Source organism: Microtus ochrogaster, unplaced genomic scaffold (genome assembly GCF_000317375.1).
Source record: "Microtus ochrogaster isolate Prairie Vole_2 unplaced genomic scaffold, MicOch1.0 UNK56, whole genome shotgun sequence".
Taxonomy (NCBI): Eukaryota; Metazoa; Chordata; class Mammalia; order Rodentia; family Cricetidae; genus Microtus; species Microtus ochrogaster.
In genome coordinates, this window is record NW_004949154.1 from 2,072,467 (window position 1) to 2,084,776 (window position 12,310).

A 12,310-nucleotide genomic window follows, 5' to 3' on the forward strand; every position below is an offset into this window, starting at 1 on the left:
AAAGAGTCAGAGACAACTCCCACTTCCACTGTTAGGAGGCCCACAAGAGGACCAAGCTACACAACTGTCACATATATGCAGAGGGCCTAGGTCAGTTTCATGCAGGCTCTCTGGTTGTTGGTTTGGTCTCTGTGAACGCCTGTGAGCTCAGGTTAGTTGATTCTGTGGGTTTTCTTGTGATGTCTTGATCCTTCTGGCTTCTATAACCCTAACCCGCCTGTCTTCAGCAGGATTCCCCAAGCTTAGTCCAATGTTTGGCTGTGGGTCTCTGCATCTGTATCCACCAGTTGCTGAATGAAGTAAGAGATGTGTTCTTAACTTCTTAAATCCTGTTGTTAGGTGGCTGCCCTTGGGGAAGATCCACAAGGCTAGATTTAAAGTGTCCAACGAGACACTATGCAGTACTATACAATACTTCACAACTTAGAGACCTGAAAACTGAGTCTCTAGGAGAAGCCAGAACTCACCTGAGGCCTTGGGTTGACTAATGGTAAAAACCCAGAGAATGTTCTAGTTACTTTAAATGTATTTTTTAAGCATAGGAATAATGAATGTAGTCAATAGTTATATATTAGATGATAATTTGTGGTGTAAAAACTGGCATCAAACTATGAGTTTTGTCTGCAAATGTATGTGCAACTATATTTGGGCTGGTTCTTGGAGAAGTCAGAAAAGGGTGCTAGATACCCTAAAAGTAGTTACAGATGATTGGGAGCCACCATGTTGGATGCTGAGAACTGAACCCAAGTCCTCTGAAAGAGCAAGCGCTGTTAGCCTCTGAGACATCTCTTCAGCCCCAGAGAAAAAAATGCTACAGGGGAAAATACAGTAAAAGGATAGCATACCAGCTGAACAATCAAAGACCCATTTTGTTTTGTTTTTGTTCTATTGTTTTGGGGTTTTTTGTTTGTTTGTTTGTTTGTTTGTTTTTCAAGACAAGAGGAAGAAACACCACCACACGAGGATTCTTCTCAGATCATGCTTTACTGGAGTGCACTTGGTTGAGAGAGAACATGAAGCGAAGGGGGGCAGGAAACGAGAGGGCAGGAGAGAGACGAGAGAGACCTGGGGGCACAATGGCGGCTGCTTATATAGGGAATTGGCACACGGGTCGCCCTGTGATTGGCTGCCACCATCAGCTGACACCAGACTGCATCGAGATAGGCCCAGGGACCCATATTCACCGCGCATGCGGGAAGCAGGGGACATGCAGCTCTCAAAGGCATAGCCAAATATGGGGTTGTTTATAACCAACAAGACAGGATGTGGCGCCATCTTGTAATGGCAATCCTGTCCGGCTCACTACACAAGGTTTTTTTTTTTGCAGCTTTGGAGCTTGTCCTGGAACTAGCTCTTGTAGACCAGGTTGGTTTCGAACTTACAGAGATCCACCTGCCTCTGCCTCCCGAGTGTTGGGATTAAAGGCTTGTGCCACCACCGTCCAACTTAAAGACACATTTTAATAAGTCCAAGCTGGAGGTTCCTAGTAAGCTCCCTTATTTATCCTAAATTGCATTTTTTCCAAAACTATAGCTATTGAATCACTGAAATCGCCTTTTTGAAACATTAGGAAGATAAGACATAGCTTATGAATTTTTATTTTGAGAGGACAGTGAGGTCTACTGTGTGTAAAGGCCAAAATGGTCTTATGCTTTCCCTCTTCTAGCTGTGCTTAAGTAGCTTGGTTGGCATTGTGATCTCTGAGAAGTGAGTATGTTGGATTTCTGCAAGCAAGGCTTTAGTCTGACAACTCGGCATCTTAAAATGATCCAATGGCGTTATTTTGACTTCCTTTCCTCTTGCATTAGAGATAGTTATGAATAGCTTGCAGGTCTCATGACAGCCTCTGCCTTACTTTTTAGTTTGCAAATGTTACACGGAAGGCTGTTCAGAGGAGCTTGTTCATTATTCAACGTGACTCTCCAAGCTCCCAATTTAGCTGAACTCACTCTCCATAGTGATACTAACCAAAATTGGACTTGAGCTCTCCAAACTATGTAGAAGAAAACTAAGTGATGAGCAATGTGTGTTGTTTGGGGTTTTTTTGTTTGTTGTTTTGCCAATTGTGAATTTAAGATTACTTAGATTGTATCAGTTTGAAGAACAAGAAATGCTGGTGATACTGCTAACCTAGCATACACAAATCCCTGGGTTTGATCTCTAGTACTGTATGAAATTTGGTACTCCCAGCACTGGGAAGATGGGGCAAGAAGATCAGGAGTTCAGTGTCATCCTTAGCAGCAGAATGAATTCATGGGCAGTCTGGGATACATTACAGTAGAGGAAGAAATCTGATACTTGATTTAAAAAAAAAAAAAAGGTTACAGGTTATTAAATGAAAATCCCAGTGCCATGAGATGTTGGTGAGGGAGTTCCTTGATGCCCCAGAACAATCGATTGTCACCAGAACTAGGTAGTAAGACCGTACTTCTGAAGGTGCTTTGGTCTCAGGACATAAATCAAGCTGAAAGTTTTCTACATGTTAGCTGGATCTCATAGTGCTGGAAGATGCTATGCAAGCGCTGAGAACTGTCGTCAGTAATGGATTGTAGCTACAACAGTACAGGGCAGCTAGGCAGGCTGCTGAGAACTGTCATCAGTTGTGGACCCTAGCTACAACAGTACAGGGCAGCTAGCCGGGCTGCTGAGAACTGTCATCAGTTGTGGACCCTTAGCTACAACAGTACACGGCAGCTAGCCAAGCTGAGCCCACTGGTACAATAGTGGCAAGTGTGTTAAGGGGGTAACCAACCACTTTCTGCATGGCACTGATGCTGGCACCACAGGAGAATAGTTTCATCTGATACCCAGTCAAAAGCCCATGACCAAGGAGGTCATAAACTCAAGACAGGAAACAGCTGCTGTGTTGTCTTGCTAATAGTTATGATGTATCCATCAAGTTGCCTTCTAAATAGCTATGTGCATATGCCTGTAAATGAGTGCTGCTGTCAAGTGTTGGTCAGAGAAACTTCTTTCTAGCAAGTCAAAGTACTGAGAGTAAATGACTGTTAAATGTTCAAAAATAGGTAATCTATATCACTCTCTAGAAATCTCAGGGCACTAGTGGAAGGGGTGGGAAGAATGTAAAAAGACAGAAGCGGTAGGGGAAACAAGGTAGCATACTGGCTTCCAGGTAGGATATGACTATCGCAATCTTGAACTCAGCGTCTGTGATCATCTGTGCAAGGTTAGACAGATCAACGTCCTGTTATGGAAGGGGGAAGGGCCCATGGGGTCCCACCCCCTCTGAGGTTTTATGTGCAGTTAATGGTTGATGGGGGATGGATGGAGAGACTTTTTATTTCAGTGGTGTAGTTACTGGTGAAGTGTCCATGCCTCTGTAAACAAACCCCACGTACATTCCTATAAGGAACCCTAATGAGACAGTCACACACGCACACACGTGAGAGCAAAAGGGGAACGGGTTGGGAAGAGGAGGGTGTTAGTGAGAAGGGGAAGGAGGCAGAGAGTAATGGAGGGGTGAGTGTGATCCAAAGAGATAATGCGCATGTACAAAAATGCAACCACTTTTTGTGTGGAATAAATATATGCCAATAAAAAACATCTTGAACCAAGTGCAGCGCACACCTTTAATCCCAGCACTCAGGAGTCAGAGGCAGGATGATCTCTTTAAGTTCAAGATCACCCTGGTCTACATAGTGTGTTTCAAAACATCCAGGGCTATGCAGAGGGCCTGTCCAAAAACGAGAGAGAGAGAGAGAGAGAGAGAGAGAGAGAGAGAGAGAGAGAAAGCATTCTGGAAAAAAAAATTAAAATTCTACTCTCCAGGAAAAAACAAGGTAAGAGTTAGTATAGTGCCCTTGAAGTGATTTCAGCATAAATATGCACACAAAGATATAAATTAGAGACATTTTGCATTTATCTTTAATATACCATGGCCATCTTTTTACATCAGTGCAGAGAGCCACCCTGTTTATGGTTCTGTGCCCTACTGTGTAAAAATTTAACTGTTTCAGTTGATAGGTTTCAGTCTTCAAATATCTCACCATTTCTCATGAAGAATAAACAAGGATAAACCATGTTTGTATAGCTATTTTATAATCTAGAAAGAATACACCTTTTGGGGGTGGTTTTCGAGATAGGGTTTCTCTTTATATTTTTGGAGCCTGTCCTGGAATTTGCTCTGTGGAGCGGGCTTGCCTCAAACTCACAGAGACCCACCTGCCTCTGCCTCCCCAAGTGCTGGCTGGGATTAAAGGCTTGCGCCACCATCACCAAACTACACTTTTATTTGTTTTGTTTTGTTTTTTGTTTTTCGAGACAGGGTTTCTCTGTGGTTTTGGAGCCTGTCCTGGAACTAGCTTTTGTAGACCAGGCTGGTCTCGAACTCACAGAGATCCGCCTGCCTCTGCCTCCCAAGTGCTGGGATTAAAGGCGTGCGCCACCACCGCCCGGCTCCAACTACACTTTTAAAAAGAGATTTGTATACATATGTTTTGCCTGTGTGTGTGCCATGAGCCATATCTATGTGCCCAAACAAATCTTTTCTATTTTGATCCTCTAGCCTTTTGAAAGAGAATAGCCAACTATAATTGTACTGCCAAAACGACTTTCTAGACTAGCTGTTCTTAATTTATGGGTCAACCCCTTTGGGGTTGAATATCAGATATCCTGCATATCAGATATTTACATTATGATTCAGAGTAGTAGTATTAGAGTTACAAAGTAATATTCTGGTTGGGAGTCACAACATGAGGAACTGTGTTAAAGGGTCGCAGCATTAGGAAGGTTGAGAACAACTGAATTCTAGATCATCCAGCTGGTAAGGGCTGAAACTGGGATTTGAGTCCTAGCTGGAAGATACTTCCTGATCCTAGATCTGAGCTTTGTGTAGAAGCAGCTGGGAAGCTGCACAGCTTGAAGGCAACATCTGCAGCCTTCCTGATTGGGTTTTAATGACTTCACTTTCAGCAGGCAGATTAAGCAGTTGCCTCTTGGGAATGTCCAAAAAGGGAATTGGGTTTGCGGTAAAGATTTGAATCACAAGGATGGGTGTAGTGATGTGGATCTGGATCCTGGGAAGGAGATGCAAATGGCGTTCCTTACTTCCATTCTGTCGGTGTTGTGGAAAACTCAGGTCAAAAGTGGGTTGTTCCTACTGGGATTTACTGCATTCACGTCTGAGCTGCGCAAATGCAGAACAAATGCAGAAACTGTCTTGTTCACCACAGAACCCAGCATAGGGCGTAGCAGGCAACCAAAAATTATCTGACTGTGAAATGACAAGACTATGATGAAACTGAGCTCAAAGGTGATATTCCAAGAACCCCTTCAAACAGACGTGATAAGTGAAGTCTGTTTCCAGAGGCCTGTTTCTAAACACACTGTCACTCATTTTATCAGCCAGTCGGGAACAATTTGATAGTATCAGCCAAACCTTATTGTTCTGGTACAGCTCCGCTCCTAGTGGGATACCTGCAGCAGCGTGTTCTAGAAAGAAGCAGCTAGGGCAACGGCTTTGAGTAGGGCTTGTACATCACAGGATGGGGGCAGGGCTTTTTAAGAGAACAGCTACACAAAAGAAGCCTCAGAACTTCAGGAAGTGGTGGTGCAAGCCTGTAATCCCTGTGCCTGAGATGCCGAAACAAGAGGATCCTTGTCTGAATTCAAGCCTAGCCTGGGCTGTTGTCAGAGATTTCTGTCCCGCCCAATCCGGCAGCTGTTCAGTCCCAAAGAAACACACAGAGGCTTACATTAATCATAAACTGGTTGACCTATTAGCTCAGGCTTCTTATTAACTCTTTCAACTCTTACATTGTACATTAACCCATAATTCTTGTCTGTGTCAGCCACGTGCCTTAGTACCTTTTATCAGTGAGGCATTCTCATCTGGCTTCCTCTGTGTCTGGGTGACAACTACAGACTGACCCTTTTCTCTTCCCAGAATTCTCCTGTTCTGGTTGCCCCGCCTGTGCTTCCTGCCTGGCTACTGGCCAATCAGCGTTTTATTAAAGCAATATAAGTGACAGATCTTTACAGAGTAGAAGACCATTGTCCTGCAGCACTGGGCTACAGAATAAGAGCCTGTATTTTAAAAAAAAAGTTGAAGAAATGGGGCTGGAGAGATGGCTCAGTGGTTAAGAGCACGTGCTGTAGAAGGATGGCTGGGTGGTTAAGAACACTGACTGGTCTTGAAGAGGCCCAGGGTTTAGTTCCTAGCACCCACATACTAGCTTACAACCATCTATAACTCCAGTTCCCAAGGATCCAGTGGCCTCTTCTGACCTCTGCAGGCACCAGACACACAAGTGGTGCACATACATAAGTGCAGGTTAGGCAGTCCTACACATAACATGAAATAAGTAAATCTAGAAGCAAGACAGGAAACCACTGACGGTCAATATCATTGGAGTAACGGGAGTGAACAGAATAGACCACAAAAGCTGGAGAGGGATCTAGTCTCACTGCATTAGAAAGACAGCACTTCTAAGAGCAAAATGAAAATTAAAAAAAAAACACCTGATATCCACCATTATTAATCACCATGGCACAGAAATAGAAACAGACCTAAGTGTTATTGCTATTGCTGTAACAATAGCTGAAGTAGTTAACACCTAAGAAAAAGAGATGGATTTTGGTCCATTTTGTTGAAAGTCCAAGAGCATGGCTCCAGAATCTGCTCATCTTCGGCCGAGGGCCATGTGCTGCTCCATGAGTGATGGAAAGGCTAGGGGAAGTGAGTGTGCAGAACTGAGGAACAGAGCAACTGACCCACTGCACAAGCCCTCCTGATAACTAACCCACTTTTATGGCACTTTATTAATTCCTTCATGTGAGTGGAGACCCTATAACCTAATTACCTCTTAAAGGGCCCATAGCCTCTTAATCATCTCACATGGGCAACCGAACTTCAACATAAATTTTACTGGCAAGTCACACCCGCAACATAGCAGGTTCCCTAACAAAACCTCACACCGTTTTCCCTCTTCTGCAAGATGCATACTCTGCACCTTTAAAAGGCAAGGTGACTAGCTAGTCAGTTGTGAAGATGCTTCCGTATAATCTCAGTACTTGAAAGGTAGAGGCAAGAGGCCAGGAATTCAAGGCCAGCCTAACTACATGAGACCCTCTCTCAAAACAAAACTAAACAAACAAACAAAAAACGTGAAATCATTGAGGAAATAACTTTTTAAAAATATTTACTTTGTGTGTGTGTGTGTATACATATGTGCGTGTGTGCATGTGTACACGTGTCTACATGAGTGCTGGTACCCATGACAGCCAGAAGAACTGGAGTTATAGGTGGTTGTGAGCTGACCAAGTAGGTGCTAAGAACTGAATGTGGGTCCTCCAGACCCGCAACTGCAAATGCTTTTAACCACTGAGTTCCAAGGGAATAATTTTTATTTTATTTTTTTAAATATTTATTTATTATATATACAATATTCTGTCTGTGTGTATGACTGCAGGCCAGAAGAGGGCACCAGACCTCATTACAGATGGTTGTGAGCAACCATGTGGTTGCTGGGAATCGAACTCAGGACCTTTGGAAGAGCAGGCAATGCTCAACCTCTGAGCCATCTCTCCAGCCCCAATAATTTTTATTTTTGAGAGTACAATTTAATCACAACATCTCTTGCTTCCCTTTCCTCCCTCCAAGCCCTCCTCTATGCCCCTCCCCACTGTCCTTCAAATTCATGGCCTTTCCCTTTTTCACTAATTGTTATTGCATCCATATATGTATTTTTATACAAGTATATATAACCTGTTGAGTCCATACAATGTTACTGGTATGTCTGCTTTCAGGGCTGACCATTTAGTACTAGACAATTGATTGATGTATTCTTCCCTGAGGAGGACCACCTCTCCCACTGCCAGCTTTCCTCAATAGCCTATAGCTCTTTTTTTAAAAAATATTTTTATGGTTTATTTAACTTTATTTTGTGTGCATTGGTGTGAAAGTGTGCTGGGACTTGAGCCCTGGTCCTCTGGAAGAGCAGTCAGTACTCATAACCACTGAGCCATCTCTCCAGCCCTAGCCTATAATTCTTTGTGTAGGGTTGATTCCTCATAGATTTTTTTCCCCATCTAGTTTGGCATGTTCATTGGTGCCATTCTTGTTCAGCTCATGTTTGAGCATTCATGTGGGTGAGACTTTACAGGTATAGTGCCTGATGTTACTATAAGACACAATCTCACAGCAAACTCCCTAATCTTTTGGATTTTATACTCTTTCTGCCCCCTCTTCAGCAATAATCCCTGAGCCTTAGGTGTGGGAGTGTTTTGTAAATGTTTCTGTTGGAACTGGTCTCCACAAGTCTGTACTTGGATTGGTTATGTCTTCCTGTAGTTGTCTCCATCTGTTGCAGAGAAGTCCCTTGATGAGTGGTGAAGACTACACTTACTTGTGAATATATGAGCAAATGCTTTTCGATTGTTGTTAGGGATGATGCCGGGTTAGTAAATTAGTAGCTATAGGTTCTCCTCTAATAACCATGACTTCACTAGCACTGACTAGTCTGCTAGGTTTCCAGTACCAGGCATGGTATCCCTCTTGTTGAGCAGGTTTTAAGTCAGGTTAGAGAGCTGTTGGTTGCCACTGAGGTGTGTGTGCCACTACTGCACCCATAAAGTTATAATGCCATGCTGGTTTTGATGTGGTTCATAGACATCATAGCTGGGTAGGACTGTTGCTTGCCTCCCTCCTTTGGAAGCTTACATGGAGCCTTCTGGTACCATAAAAGTCCTCTGAGAGGGGGATTTCAGGTCATTTCCAGATCAGGTGCCTCTGGCCCTGGTATCTTCAGAAGCAGGGACTTATCTTCCACATCTGGGGGATAACCAAGGGCAATGTCAATAGTTTGTAATGGTTTTGGAGTCTCTTGGACAGTCCTAGTCAACAACTCAAAAGAAGGCTACTCATGTCTGGCACTGAAGTTTTTGTTAGGTGATCTTTGGTTCTTGGGAGAAGTACCATCAGCCCAAATGAGAAAAGTTTCTTAAAACTATATATGAATATGCACACCCAGAATTACATGTATTGTAGGTATTTTTAAGGTAAATAGTATTATAATCCTTGTGGCCTTGTCAGATTACCATACTATTATTTTACCCATCTCCCTTCTGGTGTGTTTACCCCTTTTTTCCTTCTCTAAGTAGCCCCCCTTTTCCCATTTCCTCTACCAGATCACGTGTACCCTACTATTACCCTCTTAATTTCCCCTCAATCTCCCTAGCCTGAAAATGGTCTCATTTAACCTTCCTAGTTTCTGTAGTTAACTGCAGACTAGGTATTCACATCTGAAGATTTGGAGTTAGGAGCCTCCAATAAGAGAGGACAAGCAACATTTGTATTTCTGGGTCTGGGTTACCTCACTTAATATATTTTCTGAATCAGTTATGTAGAGATGTGTTGCATTTGCGTTGCAGAATAATTGTCTAACTATGTAAAGATGTGTTGCATTTGTTACACCTTGCCTGCCTAAGGCACCTGACTGGTCTAATAAAAAGCTGAACGGCCAGTAGCTAGGCAGTAGAAGGATGGGTGATGCTGGTAGGCCAGAGAATAAGCAGTAGGAGTAAGCGATTAACTTTTAAAACGTAAAGGCAAATAATAAAATAGATATAACTCGGTTCCTTATGCTTTTCTTGAACTTTGGGTCTCCATGTACACATATCCTCTTTCATGAGTTCCGTTCTAGCCCCCCTTTTAAGTGCCAGCTCCTGACCCTCCTTAGCCAACTTCTTTGCTTTTGTGTCCTCTGGTGTTCTGTCCCATTTTCTCCTGAGCTGTTTTTTCCTTTTGTCACTAAGTTAGATATTCATAATATACCTTTTTTTCTCTTGCCATGCCTTCATTCATTTGCTTTTTTTTTAAGATTTATTTATTATGAATACAATGTTCCTCCTGTACACCTCTATGCCAGAAGAGGGCACCAGACCTCATTACAGATGGTTATGAGCCATCATGTAGTTGCTGGGAATTGAACTCAGGACTGGTGTGCTTAACCTCTGAGCCATCTCTCCAGTCAGCCTCTCACTTGCTTATTTTTATCTGCCTCCTTTTCTAAGTCTTGAAGGGCCCATCCCTCAAGTTTCATCCAGGCCCCTCCTGTCTGTGCTCTTGCTACATAGATCATCTTCTCTTGCTTTTCAAAAAGAATGGCCTTAGTTTCCTGTTTCTGTCTTGCGTTGTGGGAGCTTCTCTTGTTGGGTCTCTAGTTTAACCTGTGCGTTGTTGTGCTGCAGGAGGCAGACCTCCTCTCCCTTCCTTCACTGTGCACCTTTGCTCCTAGATTCTGCTGACTTGGACCTTCAGCCCAGACATGTTTTCCACCAGTTCTTACTGCTTCCTCTTTTCTCTCTCTCTCTTTTTTTTTTTTGTTGTTGTTGTTTAATCTGTCTTGTGAATATCTGTTCTTCCACCAGCCTCTTCAGCTCTTTGCTAAATGCTATCTTCACTTTCCAGTCCTCACCCACCTTTTCCCATGGACACAAACCAATTTAGTATTGAATTCTCATAGCATTCCCTTAATTGCTGGTCTAATTTTTCAGTCACAAAAATCTTGCCTCCCTTTTTCCTTCTTCACTCTTAATAACTTGATTTTCTCTCTTATTCCATTTCTTTTCTCTTCAATGGTTTCTTCTTTCAATTACATTTTTAAAATACTCATTTTTCTTCTGATGCTAAAGGTTTATGTAGCTTATTACATCTCTTTTCAGTGTTGATAATAAACTCATGTGTCTTAGCTAGGGTTTTTATTGCTGTGATGAAATACCATGACCAAAAATCAAGTTGTGGAGGAAAGGGTTTATTTGACTTACACTTCCACAAAATTGTTTACCATAGAATGAAGTCAGGACAGGAACTCAAACAGGGGAGGATCCTGGAGGAAGGAGCTGATGCAAAGGCCATAGAGGGCCGCTGTTCACTCGCTTGCTCCTCATGGCTTGCTCAGCCTGCTTTCTTATAGAACCCAGAACCTCAAGCCCAGTAATGGCCCCCACACACCATGATCTGGGCCCTCCTCCACTGATCACTAATTGAGAACATGTCTTACACCTGGATCTCATGGAGGCCTTTCCTCCACTGAGTCTCCCTTCCTCTCTGATGACTCTAGCTTGTGTGAAGTAGAAGCACAAAACCAGCCAAGACCCTTGCATGGCATCTTTGATTCTTGCTTACACAAGACTGTTCAGACACTTGCAGCCATTGTGCCACATCCAGTCACTTGCCTTCAGAGGATCATCTGACATAATGGAAGTCAAAGGAGTATGTCTAGTAAGTGCACTGGATTATTTTTAGATGCCTTGGAAGGCTTGGCTCACCAGAGGGTTAGAGTCCATGGCCATCATGCATGAAAGCATGACAACAGGCAGATAGGCATGGTGCTGGATCTAGATGGGAGTTTGTATGTTGGAGACAGGGGAGAGGAAAGGAGGAGAGAGAGAAAAAGAGAAGCTTTGCTTTTAGATCTCATTTTCTTCATGCTGCCTATGACACAGTTAGAAACAACTGGAGCTCTGACAGCCACCTTGAGGGAAAAAGTAACCTTACCAACAGAAACAATACAGGATGGAGGAAGCTGTCTGTGTCTAAGATTTAAGGGAGTGTGGAGGCCTAAAAGTGTGAGCCTATTTCCACTTTGTCTGAAGGTCAGAGAGTTTGGGGTGCTCAAAATTGTTGACAACAACCAGGGCTACACATCCTGACCTAAGTGGTTAGCTGGTTCTTTTGACATTAAGATGGCCATACAGGTAGATCCACTCCACTCTGACCAATGATCAGGAAATTCAAGCATATTTCTGCTCCTTCTTTTGAAATAGGAGATTTGACCTTGTGTGTGACTGCCTTCAGGATATTTGGTCTAGGGTGGGTTCACTGCCTAAAAAACAAAATGCTAATGACTTGATGTCACAAAATATTGAAGCAAGTAACATTCTAGTTGTCCTTTGTATCATGTTGAAGCAGTTTTTTGATCCCTATTGAGGCCCAAAAATATGGGCCCATTTCTACCCTGTCTGATGATCAGAGAGTTGGAGATTGCTCAAATGATCGACAAGTGTAGTTGCATGCCCCAACTCAGGACGTAATTGCTTGGTTCTTTTAATGTTAAAATAGCTCATTCACGTACGTCCATGTCATCCTGACAGGTGGTCAGGATATGCAAATGTATTTGTGCTCCTTCTTTTGTAATTATGAGGTCACCTGGGGAGTGACTGCCTTCAGTATATGTCATCTAGAGCAGCTTAGCTACCTGGACAACAGAATGCTAATGATTTGATGTCTCCAAGTGTTACTGTTTGAGTTGTCCTTTGTATCATGTTAAGTCTTTTGTTACTCCTCTCC